The sequence below is a fragment of the Narcine bancroftii genome, chromosome 4, assembly GCF_036971445.1.
Source record: "Narcine bancroftii isolate sNarBan1 chromosome 4, sNarBan1.hap1, whole genome shotgun sequence".
Classification (NCBI taxonomy): Eukaryota; Metazoa; Chordata; class Chondrichthyes; order Torpediniformes; family Narcinidae; genus Narcine; species Narcine bancroftii.
Window position 1 is genome coordinate 56,256,216 of NC_091472.1, and position 22,691 is coordinate 56,278,906.

Consider the following 22,691-nt stretch of genomic DNA (forward strand, 5'->3'; position numbering starts at 1 on the left):
CACCCACAGTTAACATTACTGTGTGCAGCTACCTCGGATTTCAGTCGAATGGAACTTGGAGGCCAATGAGATTTTACACTGGACTGGGGTCACTGTGAGGGAACAACGCTGTACAATGCCAGGTATATGAAGTTTTCGCTGCTTCCCATGTCGAACAAGCTGATTGTAATGTGGCTGTTTACCACGATGTCCATGGTGGCCCTTGCTAATTGATGTGGGCTGCTCTGGTCCAGAACAATGGATGCCAGTGTCATCTCATTGTCTGACTCGCTGCTGTTTTATGTGTGCATTGGTGACCTCCAAGATGTCTTCCCCAAAGATGGCTGCTCCATGGTTCACACACATTTTCCGCTGGAAGTGACATCGACCTGGGTCATCGTCCCCGGGTTCCCACTGCGCTGTTCTCTGCGACCGGAAGTGGAGCCAGAAATTACGTGGTCCAAGATGGCAGTGATTGCTGTCCACATGGGGTGCTGCAGGGGGAAGGTTTGGACCTACAAACCCTTGCGTAGTGTCTTTTTCTTCCACAGCTGGAGCAGGTCATGCTTCTGGCGGGGTTTCATCTGGCCGCAGTAATAGCACTTTGGGTGCTCGGCAATGGCGGCTGCTGTTTGGGACCCCACGTCCCAAGATGGTGGCAGCTGTGCTCCCTCACAGCAGCCGCATAGCTGGAGGAGTAAGCCTCTGCATTCTGTTGGGCTGTCTCCAGTGATTTGGCAAAATCAACCATGTCCTGCAGGGTCCGATCACCCTTCTCCAGGAGCCTTTGTCTGATATAGTTAGACCTGAAGCCAACCACACATGTCCCTGATCAGCTCCTCCTGGTAGATGGCTGCCGTAACCTCAGAGCAGCCACAAGCTTGCCCCAGCTCCCGCAAGGCCCAAATGTATTTATCAATGGACTCACCAGGTGCCTGTCGACAGTTGCCCAGGAGGTATCTGGCATAGATTACATTCTTCAGGGCCCAGTATGGCTTTTGCAGGATCCCCATGGCAACTGAGTAAATGTCACAGTCCCTGATCATATGCAAAATGCAGTGGCCGATCTGTGAAAACAGCAGGTGTCTCTTGTTGACTCTTCCTGAATATCGTGTCACCTCATCAAGGTGTTCAGGCAGTGCATCCACTGGTCGAATTTTACGGAGGTCTCTGGATCCTTGGGGTCAGTGTCCAGCTTCTCCGCGCATGGCATGTAGATATAGCGATTAAATTGTAGCACTATCAATTAGACCCGACAGACCAGAAGTTGAGATTAACAGGCTTTAATCGCTATAAACTTACAGGGATATCTTGCATGCTGTTGGCCCGATTCCAAGGCAGTACTTGGGGGAGGGGATTGGGATCCTGAGGGGGAGGAGTTACAGTATCAGGGAGAGTCCAACCAGTACATTGCATGTATTACAATGTTCCACCATAGTATGACCAAAAATAAATTGATTGTAAAACTTTGTCAATTAACTATGTATATTGCTGTGAACAAAATGTACACAGTTTATATGAAATTAAATGAAAAGTATTTAATTTTGATTTGGAAATGACAAATGTTCTATCAGGTTCTTTCTACTGATAATCATTTTCATAGTAAGACTGTCATAGAACTACTGGTGTTCCCCTATTTGACTATCAGAAGGTTTAGGACTTCCTTGTAAGGATGGGCAATGGGAATTCTGAATGCTCAATTCCCAAATTCACTCCTCAAGGAATGGAGTGGTGGAATGCTACTTTTCCTGCATTTTGTCAGAATTATCTTGGGAAATGTGCTTTTTGAACCTGATCCAGACGAGAGGTCCTTTCATGATGGGGCTGGTTACATGAAGGAAAGAAGCAAGTCATTGGTAACTTTACATTTCTTGAATTAACTATGCATTCAATTGTTTTTAAGCTTTTGCTGGTGAAGAGTTCAAACTTGTAATTTTTATTTTCTATAATTGTATAATTTATTTTAATAGAATTTAAATGTTGGTGCAATTTATTAATACTGAATAAAAAATGTGTCAGTATTTTTATATCAAAAATACTTAGAAGGTTCACTCAGTGAAGAGTTTCATTCCTTAAGGAGTTCATCCAAAATTAAGTCTCAACAAAATAATGAAGAGCTTGAAAATGGAACTTGGCAAAATAAAGTTAGGAAAAAAATTATTAAAACTCTGCTGTCTGAATTTGTGAACTAGATACACTCTTGCATATTTGAAGTTTTCTAAAATTACTATTGAGGTAGTAGTTTTGAATGCTAATCCACCCATTAGAGACTTAAATTTGTTATCTGTGAATTTGAATAATCTAACAGAGATTCCTGTAAATGGTAGTATTTTTATCTCTTAATACATGTTTACTGAATGCTTCCTGAACGCGGGGGTACACTTAGGGGAAATACCAAAGTTATGAGAGGAAAAACACAAAATTACAAGATACTTTATTGTTAAGTATCCAACAGGCAGCAATTAAACCAGTTAATTATAAGGTTTTTATGAACAAATTATCAAAATAAAATGACCTATCCAATCATATTACAGTAGTTGTTATTTTGTTTTTAAAAACATATACATGAACATTTATCTCACTGTGATAAATGCAAAAATGGAGATGCTTCATTAATTCATATGTTCTGGACATGTTAGAGTCTTGAGAAATATTGGAACAAAGTATTTCAAACTATATCTGCACTTTTTGAAGTTAATTTTAAACCTAATCCATTAACTGCTTTATTTCGTATTGTTGGAGAAAGTGATTTGTTATGATGGTAGAACTGTTAACTAATAAGGTAACTTATCTCTCTGGTAAGAATTATACCTTCCTTTTTTTGGTCAAACAGCTTCTTTCTTGGTACTGGGTTTAGATTTTCTTTTTTATATTAAATATAAAATCAGTTTGAATAAAATGATGAAATGGTATGATTTAAATGTAATGTATCTTTTTTACTTTTAACATATCCGTATGTACTCTGTATTTTGGATGTGAAATTTCAATGTTAATGAAAATATTGAAAAAGAAAGAAAATATATACATTAATTTATCAAGAATCAAATGCCTACAAGCTGGTTCCTGATCCACAAACCTATCATCAATAGCTGAGTTGAGTTTTTATGCCAAAGTTTAAAAGAGGTTAAACAAACTCTTTTGATGAACACATGGACTCTACGGCTAAACCCAATTCAAATGCCATATACAAATTTGCGATTGACACCAGTGTTGTTGGCAGAATCACAGATGGTAATGAGGAAACACACAGAAGTGAGATAGATGAACTAGATGAGTACTGTCACATCAACACCCTTGCACTCAACGTCAGTAAAACAAAGGAATTGATTGCAGACTTCAGGGAACGGAAGCCAGGAGGACACAAGCCAGTCCTCACCGAGGAATCAGCAGAGGGGAGGATAAGAAACTTCACATTTCGGGGTTTCAACACCTCACCACCATGGAAGCCCTTTTCTCATTGCTACCATCAGGGAGGAGGTATAGTAGTGTGAAAACACGCTCAACATTACAAAAACAGCTTCTTCCCCTCCACTATCAGATTTCTGAATGGGCAATGAGCCTATGGGCACTACTTTCCTTTTTCTCTTTTTCTTATATGACTTTTTTAAAAATCTTGCATTCATGTATTGTAATTTTATAGTAATTTTTGCACCTTGTTCTCCGCCATAGTGCTGCTGTGAAACAACACATTTCATAAAACATTTTTATGACAATAAACCTGATTCTGAAATCTATGGTCAGTGTCTTGTATGAGAAAAGCTTATGTAATATATCCAGATTTTGCCACCATGGCAGATTCATGTCAATCAGATATGCAAAATATCTAGTTTGCTCATTGTTTTAAGTAACTGATGCTTAAATGCACACTCCTTTTAATATTCCAATGAGAGTTTTAAAGTTCACCTATCTTTGAAATCCCCTACTCCATGTCTAACTAGTATAAAATCTGAGAAGCAATTTTCCAAGTCTCAGCAAGTCCTGCCTGTGATTAATGATAGCAAACAGTGACACACACACATCTATCCCCCAACATCCCTTGCATAGGCCGTCAAACTGTACAACTGACAATAATTTTAAGGAAATGTGCCTTGATCAACAAAAGCCTATATTTTATCGTTCAATCAAGAAACAAGATGGAGGAATCTCTTAGTGTGGCAGTCCTCTCCATATTTTATCACTACCAACAACTTGCTCTATTACAAAATGTAAGCAACAATTCTTAATAATTGATCCAACATAAACCCTGTTGAAATTAAGACTTGAGCCATTCTTCCAAAATTACCCTCAATATTCTTTACAACAGAAGCATTTCTGATCCCAACAAGGTCCAGTTGGAGTTTTGCTAAATTTCTTCATGGATAACATATTATTCAACATCAGCTGATATATCTAGCAAAAGAACATGATTTCAAAAACAAAAAAAATGCTGGTGCTAGAAATCTATAATAAAAACAGGAAATGATCAGGTGGCTAGACTCGGGAAGAGAAACTGAGCTAAACAACCCTTAATCAGAACTGGGAAGACAACAAAAGGAACTTACTAAGGTGCAGGGAGGAGGAGAGGGATATAATCTCCAATACTGAGATGACCATGGGATGAAGCTGAAAATAATGTTATCTAGTCAGTAAGTGAATGGGGTCAGATCGAGAGTGAGAACCTAGACAAAAGAGTGTGGAAGTTAGAAATTGCAGAGAAGGAGTCCTGCCTAGCAGGTCAGACTAAACACATCCTCCACTCAGAGGAGAAAGGGTTAGGGTCGAAAGCAACAAAAAAAAGCTGAGCGAACATAATAGATTGACAACTGATACAGACTGACATTACAGTACTTTGAAAAGTTGTAAAATTCAATAAAAAGTACAGAAGGCTGCAATGGACCATCTAGATTTTTTTCTTTTCTCTGGGAGGGGGAAACATGTTCAATCTGACCTGCTGGGCATGCCTTCTTGCTCTGTGTTTCACAACAACATTCTTGTGTCTATGCTCTCTCTCTCTCCCCATCTGCTCCCATCATTCACTCACTCACCTTGATTACAGCTTGTCCCGTGGTAACCCCAGTTTTACTCTGTTAGGGTAACCCCGCCCTCCCTATGTTTAACATAATTCCTTTTGTCTCCTTCCCATTTCTGACATGGAGGCCTCTAACCTTAATCATTGATTTGGTTTCTGTTCTCACAGGTGCAGCTTGACCTGCCGAATCTTTCCAGCATTTTCTGTCTTAATTTTAGAACACCAAGGTTTCAGCTGTGAAGCTGTGTGAGACTGATTATATGTTGCAAAATATTATGATGACACCGATGGGCTAGAAATCCAAAGTCCAGGAGTAAGACATGCAAATTCTACCAGAGGGGCTGGTGAATTTAGATCACATTAATTACTGAATCTTTCCCCCCCCCCTCCCTCATTAATGACTGAATCTGATAGAATTTTTAAGAAGCCTCTCCACCTATGGGGTGCATAGAATGATCAAATTATCACACAAAGCAAAGCTATTAATATATTTTCGAGAAAGAAATCAGTAATTCAGCTTCCTTGGGAAACTTGGAGAATGTGCAGCATTATATCCCTGTCTGAGGGAAACAAATTCTTACCAGTAGTTAGATCTTCAAAGCCAACAAGTACAGCTTGGAATCATCTGAGGGAACATCCTTGCTATCATATCTGATGGTTTACAAATTCATTGTGATCCCTTTCTACACTATGGAGCGGAGATGCGGATGCCATTTAGCAGACTTCTCAAAATACAGGAGCAGTGCCATCAGTCAGAGGACAGGTGGACTTAAAGGAACATCCTCTCCCGTGTAAACATAACAAGCATTAAAGCAATAAGCATCATGTGCATGCTGAACTGTGGAATCCAGAGCGAGCTATTTTCTCTGAGCTCAGTGGTGGTGAATGGTGGAATAGAGGGCAATGAAAGTATTTCAAAAACAATCTCTGGGCAAACATGGTGAAGCAAAATATTAACATCAGCTTACAGGAGACTATCACTGAGGATCACTCTCGATGAACAGAATGGCTTCAGCAAGATCTCAACACAATGAAACAATAACCCTCGTCTTGGGTTCAAATGGGAATGTACTCAATAGAGGAGGGGGAAACAAAAGACTTTATTTATAAATGGAGCATCAAGTCACCAAAGAAAAAGACAGATAACCCCATTCTAATATATATGATAAGAACATGGCAAGAAATTAATGAATATAAAGGAAAAAAAGTAGGGATATCAACAAAAGCACCATTGTATAAAAATGTGTATTGCCTATGAACATGGAAAACAGATATTAAATTTGTTGTATGACAAAGGTATAAAATATATTAAGGACATTTACATGGAACGAACTCTTGTGTCCTTTGAACAATTAAAACACAAATACAGAGTGGCCAATGGAACCTTCTTTTGTTTTCTCCAGCTTAGATTGTTCTTAAGAGAAGATGGAGACCAACGTTGACCCCATCTGAAGTTAGTGAAACTGAATGAACAGTTTGGATGGGGAATGCATGCAAATTTATAACAAAAATGTACTATGCTCTCCAGAGCAAAAGTGCAAAACCAGAGTTGCAGATGAGAGTTGGACTTAGGTGATGATTTCAGAAAGAAGCTGGTCATATTGGTGTGAGGACAGCATGACATCAATTATAGTGATATGGACTGGGTTAGTATAATTTTTTTATACCAATTATATCTTGCCCCACAAACGTTACACAGATCAAAAGCTGAAATTTCAGAGATGTGTTTCATATGTGGGACTGAAACAGGAACTTTTCTGCATGCCACGTGGTCATGCGTGAAAGTGAAGCCATTTTGGCAAGAAATTGCAGAAAAATTAAACAGGATAACAGAAGTGGTCTTCACAAGCGACCCAGAGCTATATCTACTAGGTAATTTCATGTTCTTCTTTGGCTTGGCTTCGCGGACGAAGATTTATGGAGGGGGTAAAAAGTCCACGTCAGCTGCAGGCTCGTTTGTGGCTGACAAGTCCGATGCGGGACAGGCAGACACGATTGCAGCGGTTGCAGGGGAAAATTGGTTGGTTGGGGTTGGGTGTTGGGTTTTTCCTCCTTTGCCTTTTGTCAGTGAGGTGGGCTCTGCGGTCTTCTTCAAAGGAGGTTGCTGCCCGCCAAACTGTGAGGCGCCAAGATGCACGGTTTGAGGCGTTATCAGCCCACTGGCGGTGGTCAATGTGGCAGGCACCAAGAGATTTCTTTAGGCAGTCCTTGTACCTTTTCTTTGGTGCACCTCTGTCACGGTGGCCAGTGGAGAGCTCGCCATATAACACGATCTTGGGAAGGCGATGGTCCTCCATTCTGGAGACGTGACCCATCCAGCGCAGCTGGATCTTCAGCAGCGTGGACTCGATGCTGTCGACCTCTGCCATCTCGAGTTTCATGTAAGTAAACAACAAATTGACAAAATATCAAATCTCATTTATAAAAATAGTACTGGCAGTAGCAAAAAAATGTCTCAATCACTTGGAAGTCCGACTCCCCTCTACTTATAACACAATTGACTGCGGAAATGAACAGCTGTACACCTATGGAAAAAAAATCATATATTGTAGCGCACTGCAGCAGAGAGTGGAAGAAAGATACACACTTGATGCGGTTATAGTCAAGACTGCTTTATTCCTCTCCCTGCCCTTGCTTATATAGGCCCAGTTTCCCACCAATAGGCCCAGTTTTTCCAGCATCCAGTGGAAGAGACATCCATGGTGTTCTGTTCTCTGATTGGTTGGTGTTCCCACAGCGCGGGCTGTAGGCCGAGAAGAAAGGCCATTAGCCTGCATGGGCTTTGTGAGATCATCGTGTTTGTCTGCCATTTTGTTTATCGGGTAGCCTCCTGGGTAGTGGCCCATTACACAAGCCCCACCACCCCCAGAATCAGCGATCCAGGTGGTGTCCTTTGATTTTGGTAACTTGCCCCTGTGTCTTGGGGGCTGCATGGTGACTGATTGGCTAGTGTCCATGTGTGCTGGTTTGAGGTGGTCGATAGTTAACATCTCCTCCTTATCGCCAATGTCCACCACTGTGGACATTGTGTCTGGTCACTCAGTAAGGCCCCTCATACGGTCACTGCAGAGGCATGTGGTGTGCTCCCCATCGCACAAAGACATATTTGCATGTCTTTAGATCTTTTGGGATGAATGATTTGGGTTGGCCATGTGGTTAAGACTGTGTCAAGGTTAGAGTGCCTAGTCATTCCCTCAGTTTTTACAACATTGCCTCTGGTGGTACTTCTGTGTCCTTGGCAGTGGCCAAGAACTCCCCATGATGACTAAGAGCATGCTATATACCATTTCTGCTGCTGAGGCATTGAAGTCCTCTTTTGGTGCCGTGTGGATCCCCAGGAGTTCCCTATGGTAGCTCGTCCGTCCAATGTGGTCCTTTAAGCCAAGCCATTAAAGCCACCTTCAGGTGTTTGTGGAATCATTCCACCAACCCATTAGCCTGAGGGTGATATGCTATTGTGTGGTGGAGTTAGGTTCCCAGAAAGTTGGCTGGTGTTGCCCAGATCTCCAAGGTGGATTGCGCTCTGGGACTCCGAACTTTGCCTTCCAGGTGTTGATCAAGGCTCTGGTGTAGTCCTTAGTTGTTGTTTCTGGCCATTTTGTGAAGGTTTCTTGCCCCCTGGGAGACTGGCAGTGGTCCTACAGTGTCTACATGGAGGTGTGTCTACATGGAGGTGACTGAATCTTCGTCGTGCTAGCTTGAAGATTTTGGGTGTGCCTTTTTTATATTTTTTCTCACACTATGAACCATATTAATCAAAATACACACAAACATTCCCCTCTTGAATGTACACAGTGTCATTTTCTCCCCTTTTTTCCCCCTCCCTTCCCTCCCTCCTTCCCACCCCCCTCCAAACCCATTAAATGTTCAACGTATACAATACAATAAACCCATTAAACAATGTCAGCACACAATGAAAATAAACGAAAATTGTGTCATCTACTTTTACACACTGGGTCAGTTCATTTCGTCTTCTTTTCAGTCTATCATTTTAGGGGGTGGAGGTCCGCGGTAGGCCCTCTCTGTTGTGTTTTATGTATGATTCCCAAATTTGTTTAAATAATGTGACTTTATTTATTAAATTATATGGTTTTTTTTTCCAATTATTCATTAAATTATTCATTTCCATGTACCAGGCTCTCTTCTGATTTCCAAGTTGACATTATACATTTTTTTGCTACAGCTAAGGCTATCATAATAAATCTTTTGTGTGCTTCATCCAGTTTGAGGCCTAGTTCTTTACTTATATTACTTAGAAGAAAGATCTCTGGATTTTTTGGTATGTTGCTTTTTGTGATTTTATTTAATACCTGATTTAGATCTTCCCAGAACTTTTTACTTTCTCACTTGCCCAAATTGGATGCACTGTTATTCCCGTTTCCTTCTTACACTGAAAACATCTATCTGATAATGTTGGATCCCATTTATTTAACTTTTGGGGCATGGTGTATAGCCTGTGTAACCAATTATATTGTATCATGCGTAACCTCGTGTTTATTATATTTCTCATAGTTCCGGAGCATAACTTTTCCCATATTTCATTTTTTATCTTTATGTTTAGATATTTTTCCCACTTTTGTTTGGGTTTATAGCTTATTTCATCATTTTCTTTCTCTTGCAGCTTGATGTAGATGTTTGTTATAAATCTTTTAATTATCATTGTGTCTGTAATAACATATTCAAAGCTGTTTCCTTCTGGTAATCTCAATCTGCTTTCCAATTTGTCCTTTAAGTAGATTTTCAGTTGGTGGTATGCAAACATTGTACCGTGAGTTATTCCATATTTGTACTTCACTTGTTCAAATGAAAATAAATTATTTCCCAAAAAACAATTTTCTATTCTTTTAATTCCTTTTCTCTCCCATTCTCTAAAGGAAAGGTTGTGAAAGGGATTAGTTGATTTTGTGTCAATAATAATTTTGGTAGTTGGTAATTTGTTTTTTTTCCTTTCTACATGAATCTTCTTCCAAATGTTGAGTAAATGGTGCAGTACTGGTGAACTTCTATATTGTACCAGTTTTTCATCCCACTTATAAAGTATATGTTCTGGTACCTTCTCCCCTATTTTATCTAGCTCTATCTTGGTCCAATCTGGATTTTCCCTTGTTTGATAAAAATCTGATAGATATCTTAATTGTGCTGCTCTATAATAATTTTTTAAGTTTGGTAACTGCAGACCACCTTGTTTGTACCATTCTCTTAATTTATCTACCACTATCCTCGGTTTCTCCCCTTTCCATAAGAATTTCCTTATTATTCTCTTTAGTTCATTGAAGAATTTCTCTGTTAAGGGAATTGGTAATGACTGAAATAGGTATTGTATCCTTGGGAAGATATTCATTTCAATGCAATTTACCTTTCCTATCAGTGTTAGTGGTAAATCTTTCCAATGTTCTAAGTCATTTTGTAATTTCTTCATTAATGGCTGATAATTTAATTTGCACAGGTGGCTTAAGTTATTATCTAACCTAATACCTAGATATTGGATTGCTTCTGTTTGCCATTTAAATGGTAATTCTTTTTTAAACTTTGTGAAATCCGCATTATTTATTGGCATCGCTTCACTTTTATTTGCGTTGATTTTGTACCCCGATATTTCTTCATATTCCTTCAATTTCTTATATAATACTTTTATTGATAATTCTGGTTCTGTATACTATGATGTCATCTGGAAATAGACTCATTTTATATTCCTTCTCTTTTATTTTTATCCCTTTTATTTTATTTTCTGTTCTTATCAGTTCTGCCAATGATTCTATTGCAAAAGCGAACAGTGAGGGAGATAGTGGACATCCCTGACTAGTTGGCCTGCTTAATTTAAATTGGTTCGATAAATATCCATTTACTGTCACCTTCGCCATTGGTCCCTTATATAATGCTTTAATCCAATTAATATATTTCTCTGGTAGGTTGAACCTCTGCAATACTTTGAATAAATAATTACATTCTACCCTGTCAAAGGCTTTCTCTGCATCTAAAGCAACAAACACTGTTGGTATCTTATGTACTGCATGGATTAAGTCAATGAACTTACAGACATTGTCCTTTGTTCGTCATTTCTTAATAAATCCAGTTTGATCTAGTTTTACTATTTTTGGTACACAGTCGGCCATTCTGTTTGCTAATAGTTTTGCTATTATCTTATAATCTGAGTAAAGTAGAGATATTGGTCTATACGATGCTGGTGTTAGTGGATCTTTCCCCGTCTTTGGTATTACTGTAATTATTGCTGTTTAACATGAATCTGGCAAGTTTTGTGTTTCTTCTATCTGGTTCATTACTGCCAGGAGAGGAGGAATTAATAACTCTTTAAATGTTTTATAGAATTCTATTGGGAGTCCGTCCTCTCCAGCCATTTTATTGTTCGGTAGCTTTTTTAATATATCCTGTATTTCCTTTATTTCAAATGGTTTTATCAATTTGTTTTGCTCTTCTTCTTGCATGTTTGGTAGTTCAATTTTAGCTAGAAACTCATCTATTTTGTCTTCTTTCCCTTCGTTCACAGTTCAGTATAATTGCTTGTAGAATTCCTTGAAGTTTTCATTGATCTCTGTTGGGTTATATGTAATTTGTTTGTTCTTTTTCCTTGATGCCAATACCGTTCTTTTAGCTTGTTCTGTTTTAAGCTGCCAGGCTAGTATTTTGTGCGTTTTTTCTCCTAGCTCATAATACTTCTGCTTTATTTTCATTATGTTCTTTTCCACCTTATACGTTTGTAGTGTTTCGTATTTTTTTTTTTGTCCGCCAATTCTTCTCTTTTTGTTGTATCTTCCCTTGTTGCTAATTCTTTTTCTGTACTTACTATTTCCCTTTCGACGCTGTTTACATCCGGTACCGCACGGATGGCAGTCTCTTCAATCTGAGGCGCCTGCAAGCTCACACCAAGACACAAGAGCAACTTGTCCGTAAACTACTCTTTGCAGATGATGCCACTTTAGTTGCCCATTCAGAGCCAGCTCTTTACCGCTTGACGTCCTGTTTTGCGGAAACTGCCAAAATGTTTGGCCTGGAAGTCAGCCTGAAGAAAATGAGGTCCTCCATCAGCCAGCTCCCCACCATGACTACCAGCCCCCCCCACATCTCCATCGGGCACACAAAACTCAAAATGATCAACCAGTTTACCTATCTCGGCTGCACCATTTCATCGGATGCAAGGATCAAGAACAAGATAGACAACAGACTCGCCAAGGCAAATAGTGCCTTTGGAAGACTACACAAAAGAGTCTGGAAAAACAACCAACTGAAAAACCTCACAAAGATTAGCATATACAGAGCCGTTGTCATACCCACACTCCTGTTCGGCTCCGAATCATGGGTCCTTTACCGGCATCACCTATGGCTCCTAGAACGCTTCCACCAGCGTTGTCTCCGCTCCATCCTCAACATTCATTGGAGTGACTTCATCTCCAACATCGAAGTACTCGAGATGGCGGAGGCCAACAACATCGAATCCACGCTGCTGAAGATCAAACTGCGCTGGGTAGGTCACGTCTCCAGAATGGAGGACCATCGCCTTCCAAAGATCGTGTTATATGGTGAGCTCTCCACTGGCCACCGAGACATAGGTGGACCAAAGAAGAGGTACAAGGACTGCCTAAAGAAAGCTCTTGGTGCCTGCCACATTGACCATCGCCAGTAGGCTGATATCGCCTCAAACCATGCATCTTGGCGCCTCACAGTTCGGCGGGCTGCAACCTCCTTTGAAGAAGACTGCAGAGCCCACCTCACTGACAAAAGACAAAGGAGGAAAAACCCAACACCCAACCCCAACAAACCAATTTTCCCTTGCAACCGCTGCAACCGTGTCTGCCTGTCCCGCATCGGACTTGTCAGCCACAAACGAGCCTGCAGCTGACGTGGACATTACCCCTCCATAAATCTTCATCCGCGAAGCCAAGCCAAAGAAAGATTTCCCAATTGTAGTCCTTTTTCATCTTAATTACATAACTTATTATCTGCCCTCTGATGAACGCTTTCATTGCATACCATCATATAAATTTGTCTTTCACTGATTCCATATTTATTTCAAAGTACATTTTAATTTGGCGCTCAATAAATTCTCTAAATTCCTGTCTTTTAAGTGGCATGGAGTTTAATCTCCATCTATATGTTCTTGGTGGAATGTCCTCCCGTTCTATTGCTAATAACAGGGGTGAGTGATCAGATAACAATCTAGCTCTATATTCCGTTTTCCTAACTCTCCCTTGGATATGGGCTGACAACAGGAATAGGTCATTCCTTGAGTATGCTTTATGTCTACTCGAATAATATGAGTATTCCTTCTCCTTTAGGTGTTGTATCCTCCATATATCCAAAAGTTGTATTTCCTACATTGATTTAACCATACATTTGGCTAATTTGTTCTTTTTGCTAGTCTTTTGTCCAGTTTTATCCATCTTTGAATGCAAATTAAGGATAAAGTCCCCTCCTATCAATATATTCCCCTGCGTATCTACAATCTTAAAAAAAAAATCTTGTATAAACTTTTGATCCTCTTCATTAGGTGTATATATATTGACCAAATTCCAGAGTTCTGAATATATCTGACACTTTATCATTACATATCTCCCTGCTGGATCTATTATTTCCTTCTCTATTTTGATTGGTACATTTTTATTGATTAATATATAGCTACACCTCTGGCTTTTGAATTACATGATGCTGCCCTACCCAGTCTCTCTTTAATTTATTGTGTTCCACTTCAGTTAGATGCATTTCCTACACGAATGTTATATCTTTTTTTTCTTTGTTCAGTAAATTTAATAGCCTCTTCCTTTTGATTTGGTTATGTATTCCATGAATATTTATAGTCATATAGTTCAACATGGCCATCTCATACTCTGTTTACATCTCATTTCCGCTTCCTCACTACCACCTTTCCCCTTTTCCCTATTTTCATTTCTCAATTTTCCTTTTTTGTGCTCAATCTATGACACTTCTAAAACATAAAATACTTCAACCACTCCCACATCTAAAATTCCCTTGACACCCAAGTATCGTCCCCCCCTCTCTGAGTCACCCCTTGTACCTTGCTGGACAACCACAACTACCCTCTCCATTCGGACTGCGAACCCGTTCGCAAGTGTCAACTGATTTTGCAGTGACTGTTGTTCTCTCCCACCCAACCCCCTCCAGAAAAGACTTTTATATTCACATTAAAACAAAGCTCCCCCTCTTTTCTTCTCTTTTTCTTTTTTTTACACCCCTCCTCTTTCCCCCCTTCTCCATTACTTCCCTTTCCTTCCTTCCTTTAGTTTTTACTTATACATTATTTTTACATCTTTATATGTAGTTTGTCATTGTTCTTCATTCTTGTTACATCTCTTCATCTCTCTTTCTGTCCTGCAGGCGTTCTGAAAATTCTCGTGCTTTCTCCGGATCCGAGAACAGTCTGTTTTGCTCCCCCGGGATAACTATTTTAAGCACCGCTGGATGTCTTAACATAAATTTATAGCCTTTTTTCCATAGGATCAATTTTGCTGTGATAAACTCCTTCATCTTCTTTAGGAGATCAAAACTTATGTCTGGGTAGAAAAAAAATATTTGACCTTTGTACTCCAGTGGTTTTTTGTCTTCTTATTCATTGCCTTCTCCAATATATTTTCTCTTGTCGTGTATATCATAAATTTTACTAAAACGGATCTTGGTTTTTGTTGTGACTGTGGTTTCGGGACTAATGTTCTGTGTGCTCTTTCTATTTCCATTCCTTCCTGCATTTCTGGCATTCCCAGGACTTTTGGGATACATTCTTTTATAAATTCTTTCATATCTTTGCCTTCTTCATCTTCCTTTAGGCCCACTATCTTTATATTTTTTCGCCTACTATAGTTTTCCATTATATCCATCTTCTGAGCTAACAACTCTTGTGTTTCTTTAACTTATTTGTCACTTTCTTCGAATTTTTTTTAAAGTTGTTCACTTCCATTTCTTCCGCCATTACACGTTCTTCGACATTTTCTAATCCTTTCCCTACATCTGTTATGACCAGCTCTATTCTACTTACTTTTTCTTCTGTACTTTTCATTTTACTAAATCCTAGTGTCAACCATTCTTTTAATGCTTTCATTTGTTCTTGAAATTTTTAAAAATCTATGTACTGTCCATTCATTTTACCTTCTATTCCTCTGTGCAGAGCTTGGTGGTCTTCTTCTTCTGTGTCTGCTCTTGGGTTTGTGTCTTCTACTTCTCTTCCTTGTATCTGTGTCTCTTCTGACTTTCTCGTTAAGCTGCTTGCTTCAGTTTGTTGGGTTTTTTTCCCATGGCTTCTAGATGTTGGTCCCCTTCTTCTGGGCTGGTTATCTGTTGGGTCTCTTGGTTCTGTTTTTCTTTCTCATCCCTCCCTTTCCCATTGCTTTCCTTTTCTTCCAGCTGGGAGCCCTGCTTTCGGGCATCTCCCAGCTGTTCGTGCTGTGTAGGGTCACTCCACAGCTTCTCACCCCTCTCGTCGGTGTTCTCCTTTTCCTTGTTGCGCACCTCTGTTTCACTCAGTGAGCCATTTTTGCAGTCCCGTGGTCGGGAGGTCGCGACCCTGCGGGGTCTCTACTAACCTCGGGGAGCGGGCTCCTCTGTTTACGGCGGGTCCCTGCTTTTTCGTGCAGGTAAGGCTTTCTCCTTTCTCTTCCGGCATCTTTCCATCTTTTTTTCCCGTTGTTTTTGGTTTTTCTTTCATAGGTGCCATTTTCTTTCTTTTCTCCACACCTTTATCTTTTATTTGTTGTGTTTTGTGTATCTAGGGCTTTGCTTTTCCTTCACTTTTTTCTTCTTTTCTGGAGAAGGCTGGTATTCTCCTACCGGCCACTACTCCATCATGTGACTCCTCGATTTTGGGGGTGCCTTGGTGTGCATCTGTACCTTCAACACCTGGCAGAGTGTACAGATCTTGGCCCATTGACTGACCTGCTTTCAGAGGCTGTGCCTGATGAACCTGTTGGCTACCATCTTGACTGTGGTCCTAACGGCCAGGTGTGCCAGGTTGTGCACCACATTGAAAACCTGCTGTCTCCAGGCTGCCTGTATGGTGGGGCGAGGTTTGCAGGTGGACACATTGCACAGGAGTTTCTGGGTACCCAGGCCAATGGTGACGTCCTCTAAACTGATCCCTGAAACTGCTGACCTGTACGTGGGAATTTCGGGGTCTCTCTGTTGTGCCTTAGCCAGGGCCATGTAATCTATCCCCTGGGACAGGGTCTGAATGGATTGGATTGCCAGTCATGACAGTGCGTCAGCCACTACTTTGGCCTTCCTGGCAATATGTTCAATGTCTGTAGTGAACTCAGATACGTTGGATAGGTGCCTTTGCTGCCTGGCCGTCCATTGGTCCGATACTTTATTGAAGGTGAAGGTTAATGGCTTGTGGTCTGTGAAAACATTAAATTGCCTCCCCTCCAAAAGGTACCCGAAGTGCCGTACCACAAAGTACAGAGCCAAGAGTTCGCAGTTGAAGGTGCTGTATTTAAGTTCAGGTGGCTGGAGGTGTCTGCTAAAGAACGCTAGGGGCTGCCACTGCCCCTTGATCAACTGTTCGAATACTCCCCCCACCGCTGTGTTGGAGGCATCTACAGTGAGGGCCATCAGGGTGTCTGTCCTGGGTGCACCAGAAGCATGGCATTGGTCAGTGCGTCTTTTGCCTTCTGAAATGCCTCCAATGCTTCCCTGTTCCAGGTGACCTCTTTTTCTTCCCAGCCAATAGTGCGAACAGAAGGCGCATGATGTGGGCTGTCACCGATATGAAACTGGTAGAAATTGATTATACCGGCAAATTCATGGAGGCCCTTCAGCGTGTGGGGTTTGGTGAAGCACCTGACGACCTCTACCCTTTCAGCTGGAGTGTCACCTCATGTTTGTTAATTCTGTGGCCCAGGAAGTTTATGTTCTCTAGTCCGAACTGACATTTGGCCGGATTGTCCATTAGGCCAAAGTCACTCGGGTGAGTGAGGGGCCATGTGTTCCTTGTGATTGCGGCTGGCTATCAGGATGTCGCCAAGGTAAACGAATGCAAACCAGAGGTCCCGACCCACTGCAACAATCAGCCTCTGGAAGGTCTAAGCTGCATTTTTGAGCTGGAAAGGCATTCTTAGAACTCAAACAGCCCAAAGGGGGTTTTAGTATGTCATCGGAATGGACTGGGATCTGATATTAGCCCTGGATGAGGTCGACCTTCGAGAATATCCAGCCCACTGTAGGTTCATGGTGAAATCCTGTATATGTGGCATAGGATACCTGTCTGGTGTGGAGGCTTCATTGAGGTGGCAGTCGTCTCCACATGGCCTCCACCCTCTGGCTGCCTTTGGTATCATGTACAGGGGGAGGCCCAGGGACTGTTGGATTGCCGCATGATCCCCAGCTCCTCCATCTTTTTATACATTCTTTCACGAGGTTGAGTTTCTTGCGAGGAAGGCAGCATGCCCTGGCGTGGAGTGGGGGCCCTAGGTAAAGATGTGGTGCAGAACCCTGGCTTGGTCTCGGCCGAGGTAAACTGTGGCGCCACGGTGGAAGGGATTTCCGCCAGGATGCGCGTGAATTCGTTGTCAGACATCATAACGGAGTCGAGGTGGGGGGCCAGTAACTTAGCTTCACCCAGGGAGAAAGTCTATAAAGTCCTGGCGTCCACTAGCATAAAGTTGGCCCTCAGGAAGTCTGCACCCAGGAGCAGTTGTGCCACCACCAGTGTGAAAGTCCATGTGAAGGAGCTGTTGCCAAAGTGGAGCGGGATGGTGCAGGTGATGAAGGTCCTTAGACTGCTACTGTTCACTGCTCTCAGGCCCAGGCCTGGTTTCCCGTTCTGGGTGAGGGGGGGGGGGGAAGAACGCTGATCTCAGCACCCATGTTGACCAGGAAATGCCGTCCTGAGAGAGAGTCCCAGACGTGGAGGAGGCTGTTTTGTTGGCCAACTGCCATAGCCATTAGTGATGGTTGACCATGGTGTTTCCCTGAAACGTGCGGTGGGGGGGGGGGGAAACTACATCAACGTGCCTCCATACTCCATTGCTAATGATAGAAGCAGTATTGGTCCATGGGGAGACCACTTGCCTTTCCATCTGTTGTTACGGCCTGCCTGCATGGCCTAGCGATCTGTTCCACCATGGCGCTGCTGTCCCTTTTCATTCTCCAGAGCATGTCCGCCCGGGCAGCGATTTTCCTGGGGTCGCTGAAGTCTTTGCTGGCGAGCAGCTGTTCCAGAAAAACCTGCTCAAAAAGCCAGCATGTCATTCACAAGAACAAATGTCCCCCAGGCCATCCATGTGCAACAGTTGGGCAATGCGCTCATGCCGTGAGACCCCAAAAGTGCAGGTTAAATGCTCTTTGAGGACATCGTGTTTGCATTTTCTGGAGGCTGCCACAGGAAATCAGTGGCCCTTGCTGCTGTATCCTGGTCAAGTGAGATCACCACATAGTAATACTTCCTGGCGTCAGCAGAGATCTGTCGGAGCTGGAAATGGGCTTCGGCCTGCTCGAACCACACCAGTGGATGTGATGTCCAGAATGTTCAAAGAAACTATGTGGAGCATTGACTGATCAATCATCTTCAGGTCCAAATGTCGCATGCACTACAGCAGAGAGTGGAGGAACGAAACACATTCAATGCAGTTATAGTCAAAACTGCTTTATTGCTCTCCCTCCTCTTACTTATATAGGCTCAGTATCCTACCGCAGGGCTTGGCTTTCCCGCCGTTGCTGGCAGAAATGATGTCAACAGTGTTCCAGCCACTGATTGGTCGGTATTCCCGCCATGCAGGCTGTCAACCGGATAGAAAGGCCTGCGCCGACTTTGCGAGATTGCCATGTTTATTTGCCATTTTGTGTATCGGTTCGCCTCCTGGGTAGCGAGTTGCTATAATATAACTTAAAGAACAAATACGACACTTTCGTAATGGTCTAGCAGCCATACCTGGACCACATAGGGGCCCAAATACAGTAATAAAAAGGAAATAGAGTTATAAAAGTAACTATAAAACGTAGTTTCCCCAACTGTACTCTATATACTTAAAATATATGTTAAGATCGGATGGTGAATGGATCTGTCTGTATGGAGGGGGGGGGGGGGAAGGGTGGGGAGGGAGGGACTGTTCTGTTTTTGTTTGTTGAGTTTGTAAGAAAAAGTTTAATATATTGTATATTTAAAATGTTATTATGTATATTTTTGGAAAAAAAAATAAAATATTCAAAAAAAACCACAACAAAACAATAACAAAGCAAGAGTAAATCAAAAAGTGGAAAAGACAGAAAGTCTATATTGTGGAGGAGATGCCCACCATCCCACTCAGAAATATGTATTTCCAAGTTATTAGAAACTAACTCCAGATTGGACTCAGTCATCTTTGGACTTTGAGTTAAATTGTCCTTTAAAAACAATAATCTTTCACAGTAAGGGACTGTCAATAAATGAACAATTGTTCAATGGTAATTAAGCAATAGCATTATTTTTCCCTTGATTAAAAACATCACTGATACAAAACAATACATCCTCAGACTAACTCTGAGCAATATCACCGGGAACATAATGTTGTTATAGACCCTTTACAAATGGGAGAGTATGTTTTCTAAAGTGAAAAAAAAATTTCAGGGGTTCACACCGCTTTAACTAAAACTGAAGTTCTGTCTAAACTATTTGAATTGCATTTTGTTTATTTATGTTCCTATAATTAGTGGCCACACAAATATGCACATACACTATTTTTGTAATGTGGGTAACTGAATACAGTACTGAGATCCATACATGGCATTTGGAGCGTGTGCCTTCAGTGCGTTTTCTGATTGGCTAGCGGAGATATTAATAGTGACAAGAGCAGGAAACTGTTCCTAGGTAACCACCAAATACAAATACATACAAATGTACACTATTGCGTAAATGTCCTGATGTGCAATTTTAAAGGAACATTCCAGATTTTAAACAATGCATAAAAATGAACAGAATATTCTTCAAGTTTTCATATTAAAATAAGCTTTTCAATTAATGTTTAGTAGAAAACATTGGAAACAACTAAAAATATCTGAGAAGAATGGAAGTGATTTTCAGTGACATTGGAGTAATATTGACAAAGCACCAACTAAATCAAACAATTACAGTAAAGACAGACAAAATTGTGGAAAAGTAACACTTGGTGCTATTTCGTGCTTTTCTTTCAAGCATCCTTTGGTGTATTGCAGTTCATTGAAATAGTTTCCAGGGACATGGTTGGTTTTGTTTAATGGGGTCTATGGTGGAAATGGGTACTTCTGGAGGCTGGAAATCAGTATATAAATCACAGCCCAAGGAGTAGAAGAGACATTGAAAGTAGGTGAGATGGAGGTCAGGGATTCTGGCTTAGGGAGAACAGAACCCCTAAGAGTAGCTGAGAGGGAGGCTGAGACCCACTTGCAGGGTGAAGAAGGGGGCCAAATAACCCAGGAATAGCTAAGAATGAAGGTTGGAAATCCTGGGAGTAGATGTGACGGTGATCATTCAAGACAAGAGATTGGAGGGTTGAGCAATCCAACACATTGTAGAGGTGGCTTCATAGTGCATCATTTTAAATCAAGCACAAAATATTAATGATTTGAATGCTCATTCCATGCAGTTCTTGTTATTGGAACGAAACCCATTATTCACTATTAAAAAGTTTCACCGCCACCAGTGATGTAGAGATTGCTTGGTAATGAATATGAAAAGATGAATATAAATGAGGATTATTTTAGGGAGCCTGCATCTTGAACAATAAGAACTGAAAAATATTTAGGCCACCTATATCCATCAAGGAATTAGTGGATTGTCCCAACAAGTTTTGAATTCTATTTCACGTAGCAATAGTTTATTTTGTGAGTGCCTTTTCCCAATGTAATGGCTACCTACTTCTTCACTTACTCTGTGATTCTACATATACCCAGAAAATTTGTGCTTCGTCACCAGCTGAACATTGTCCTGTCAGGGTCGGAATCAACAGGTGAACAGGGAAATGCATAAATCTCCAGGAAACAAGCTCTAGGGGTGAGAACCTTGTCCTTTGGACCTCACTCCTTGGATATTCATGAGAGTTAGAGAAAATTCTTCACAAGCTATTCCTCAAGTTGTGCACCAATTTTAATGTTTCCGATCACGTGCACCACTATCACAGATGATTGAGGATTGTGACGCCTGCCATTTGCTTTTTTTCTCTCAACAGTTTCAATGCTGTTTGCACTACCCTCCCAACTGATTGGTTTTAAGTGGACCTTCACATTGTGTGTGATACATGGCTGTCATTGCTTCTCATTGTTAGCTTTCAAAGTCCTGTAGAGCATAGTGATTTCCCCTCAGATGAGGTGAGCTCTCTTTAGGCCATTATAACTGGACACTTTTTACATGAATAACAGGTGAACATGGAATCAGAAAAGATGGGGAATTCCTGGGGGCAGGTGACCATAAAGTTTATTTACCATGAAGATATCTTTGGGGCAAATTCAGCTCTTAAATCTTGGTCATAATTCCCACATTCAATTTACATTTCCCCTCGGGGCTCAGACATCCACAAAGACGTCTTGCTCCTCTAAATGTATGCCTGTGCACAGGACCCCGTGTAGTACATGGGTGCGCTTCACCTTTATAGTCCATATTCCCTGGTAAATCTGATTCATGGAATGATTTAACCCAGGGTCGGGCAACCTTTTGCCATGTATGAGCCAGATGGTGTGTCAGTGGTTGAACGGCAGGCTGCACTGATGCTACCATTTTACAGTATTACATTTTTAATACTGAAACACAGACATTATGTAATAGTACAATGTATGAACATAACTGACAATAATTTATCAAAAACAATTCACAGAAAATGCTCAAGCAATGAAATAAACTATATTCCTTATCCTGGCTGTCTATATACACTTTTGTGTAGACTTACTCTGGCTTCCAACGCACGTGTGTACACTTACCCTGGCTTCCTGCATACGCATGTCCATACACTTACCCCGGCTTCCTATGTATGCATATGCGTACCCTTATATTGGCTTCCTACGTATGCACATGTGTACACTTATCCTGGCTTCCTATTTCACATTTTTGCTTTGTTTCCTTACAACACAGGAGACCTCAGAGTAATGCTCCTCAATAACCTATTCTCTCCACATTCCCAATCACTCCTGCAAATTGTATCACTCACCTACAATGGTCAACATTTTTATTCTTTCTGCCAGGTAATATTTTGATTGGCATTAACCTTTGACCTATTTCTCTCATTTGTTGGGACAGATCATCCATATCTGTCAGTTTATTGTTGGGACTTGATCCTTTTTGCTTTGCAGCTATGTTTTAATTTCTTATCAAACTCAGCTGTTTTACTTCAAACAAAGATTCATTTAAGCAAGTTACACAATGTCATTGATTCCAGTTTAATGGACATTTCTTTTGATTCTTGCTTTCCGGGCAGCACAGTGAAGTGGCAGTTAGAGCAACGCTGGGGTTTGAATCCCGTGCTCTCTGTAGTTTGTATGTTTTCCCTGTGTTTGCATGGGTTTCCTCTGGATGCTCCGTCTTCCTCCCACCGTTCAAAATGTACAGGGGGTGTAGGTCAATTGGTGTAATTGGTGAGCTCGTGGGTCGAAAGGGCTTGTCACCATGCTGCACCTCTACATTTAAAAAAAAATAAAAAACATGCATCTGATTCCCTCACAACCTCTCTGCAGTAGTTTTGACTGGATGTCTGTCTTAAGATTTCTTAATATTCCTATTAGCTTAGTTAATTCTTTAACATCA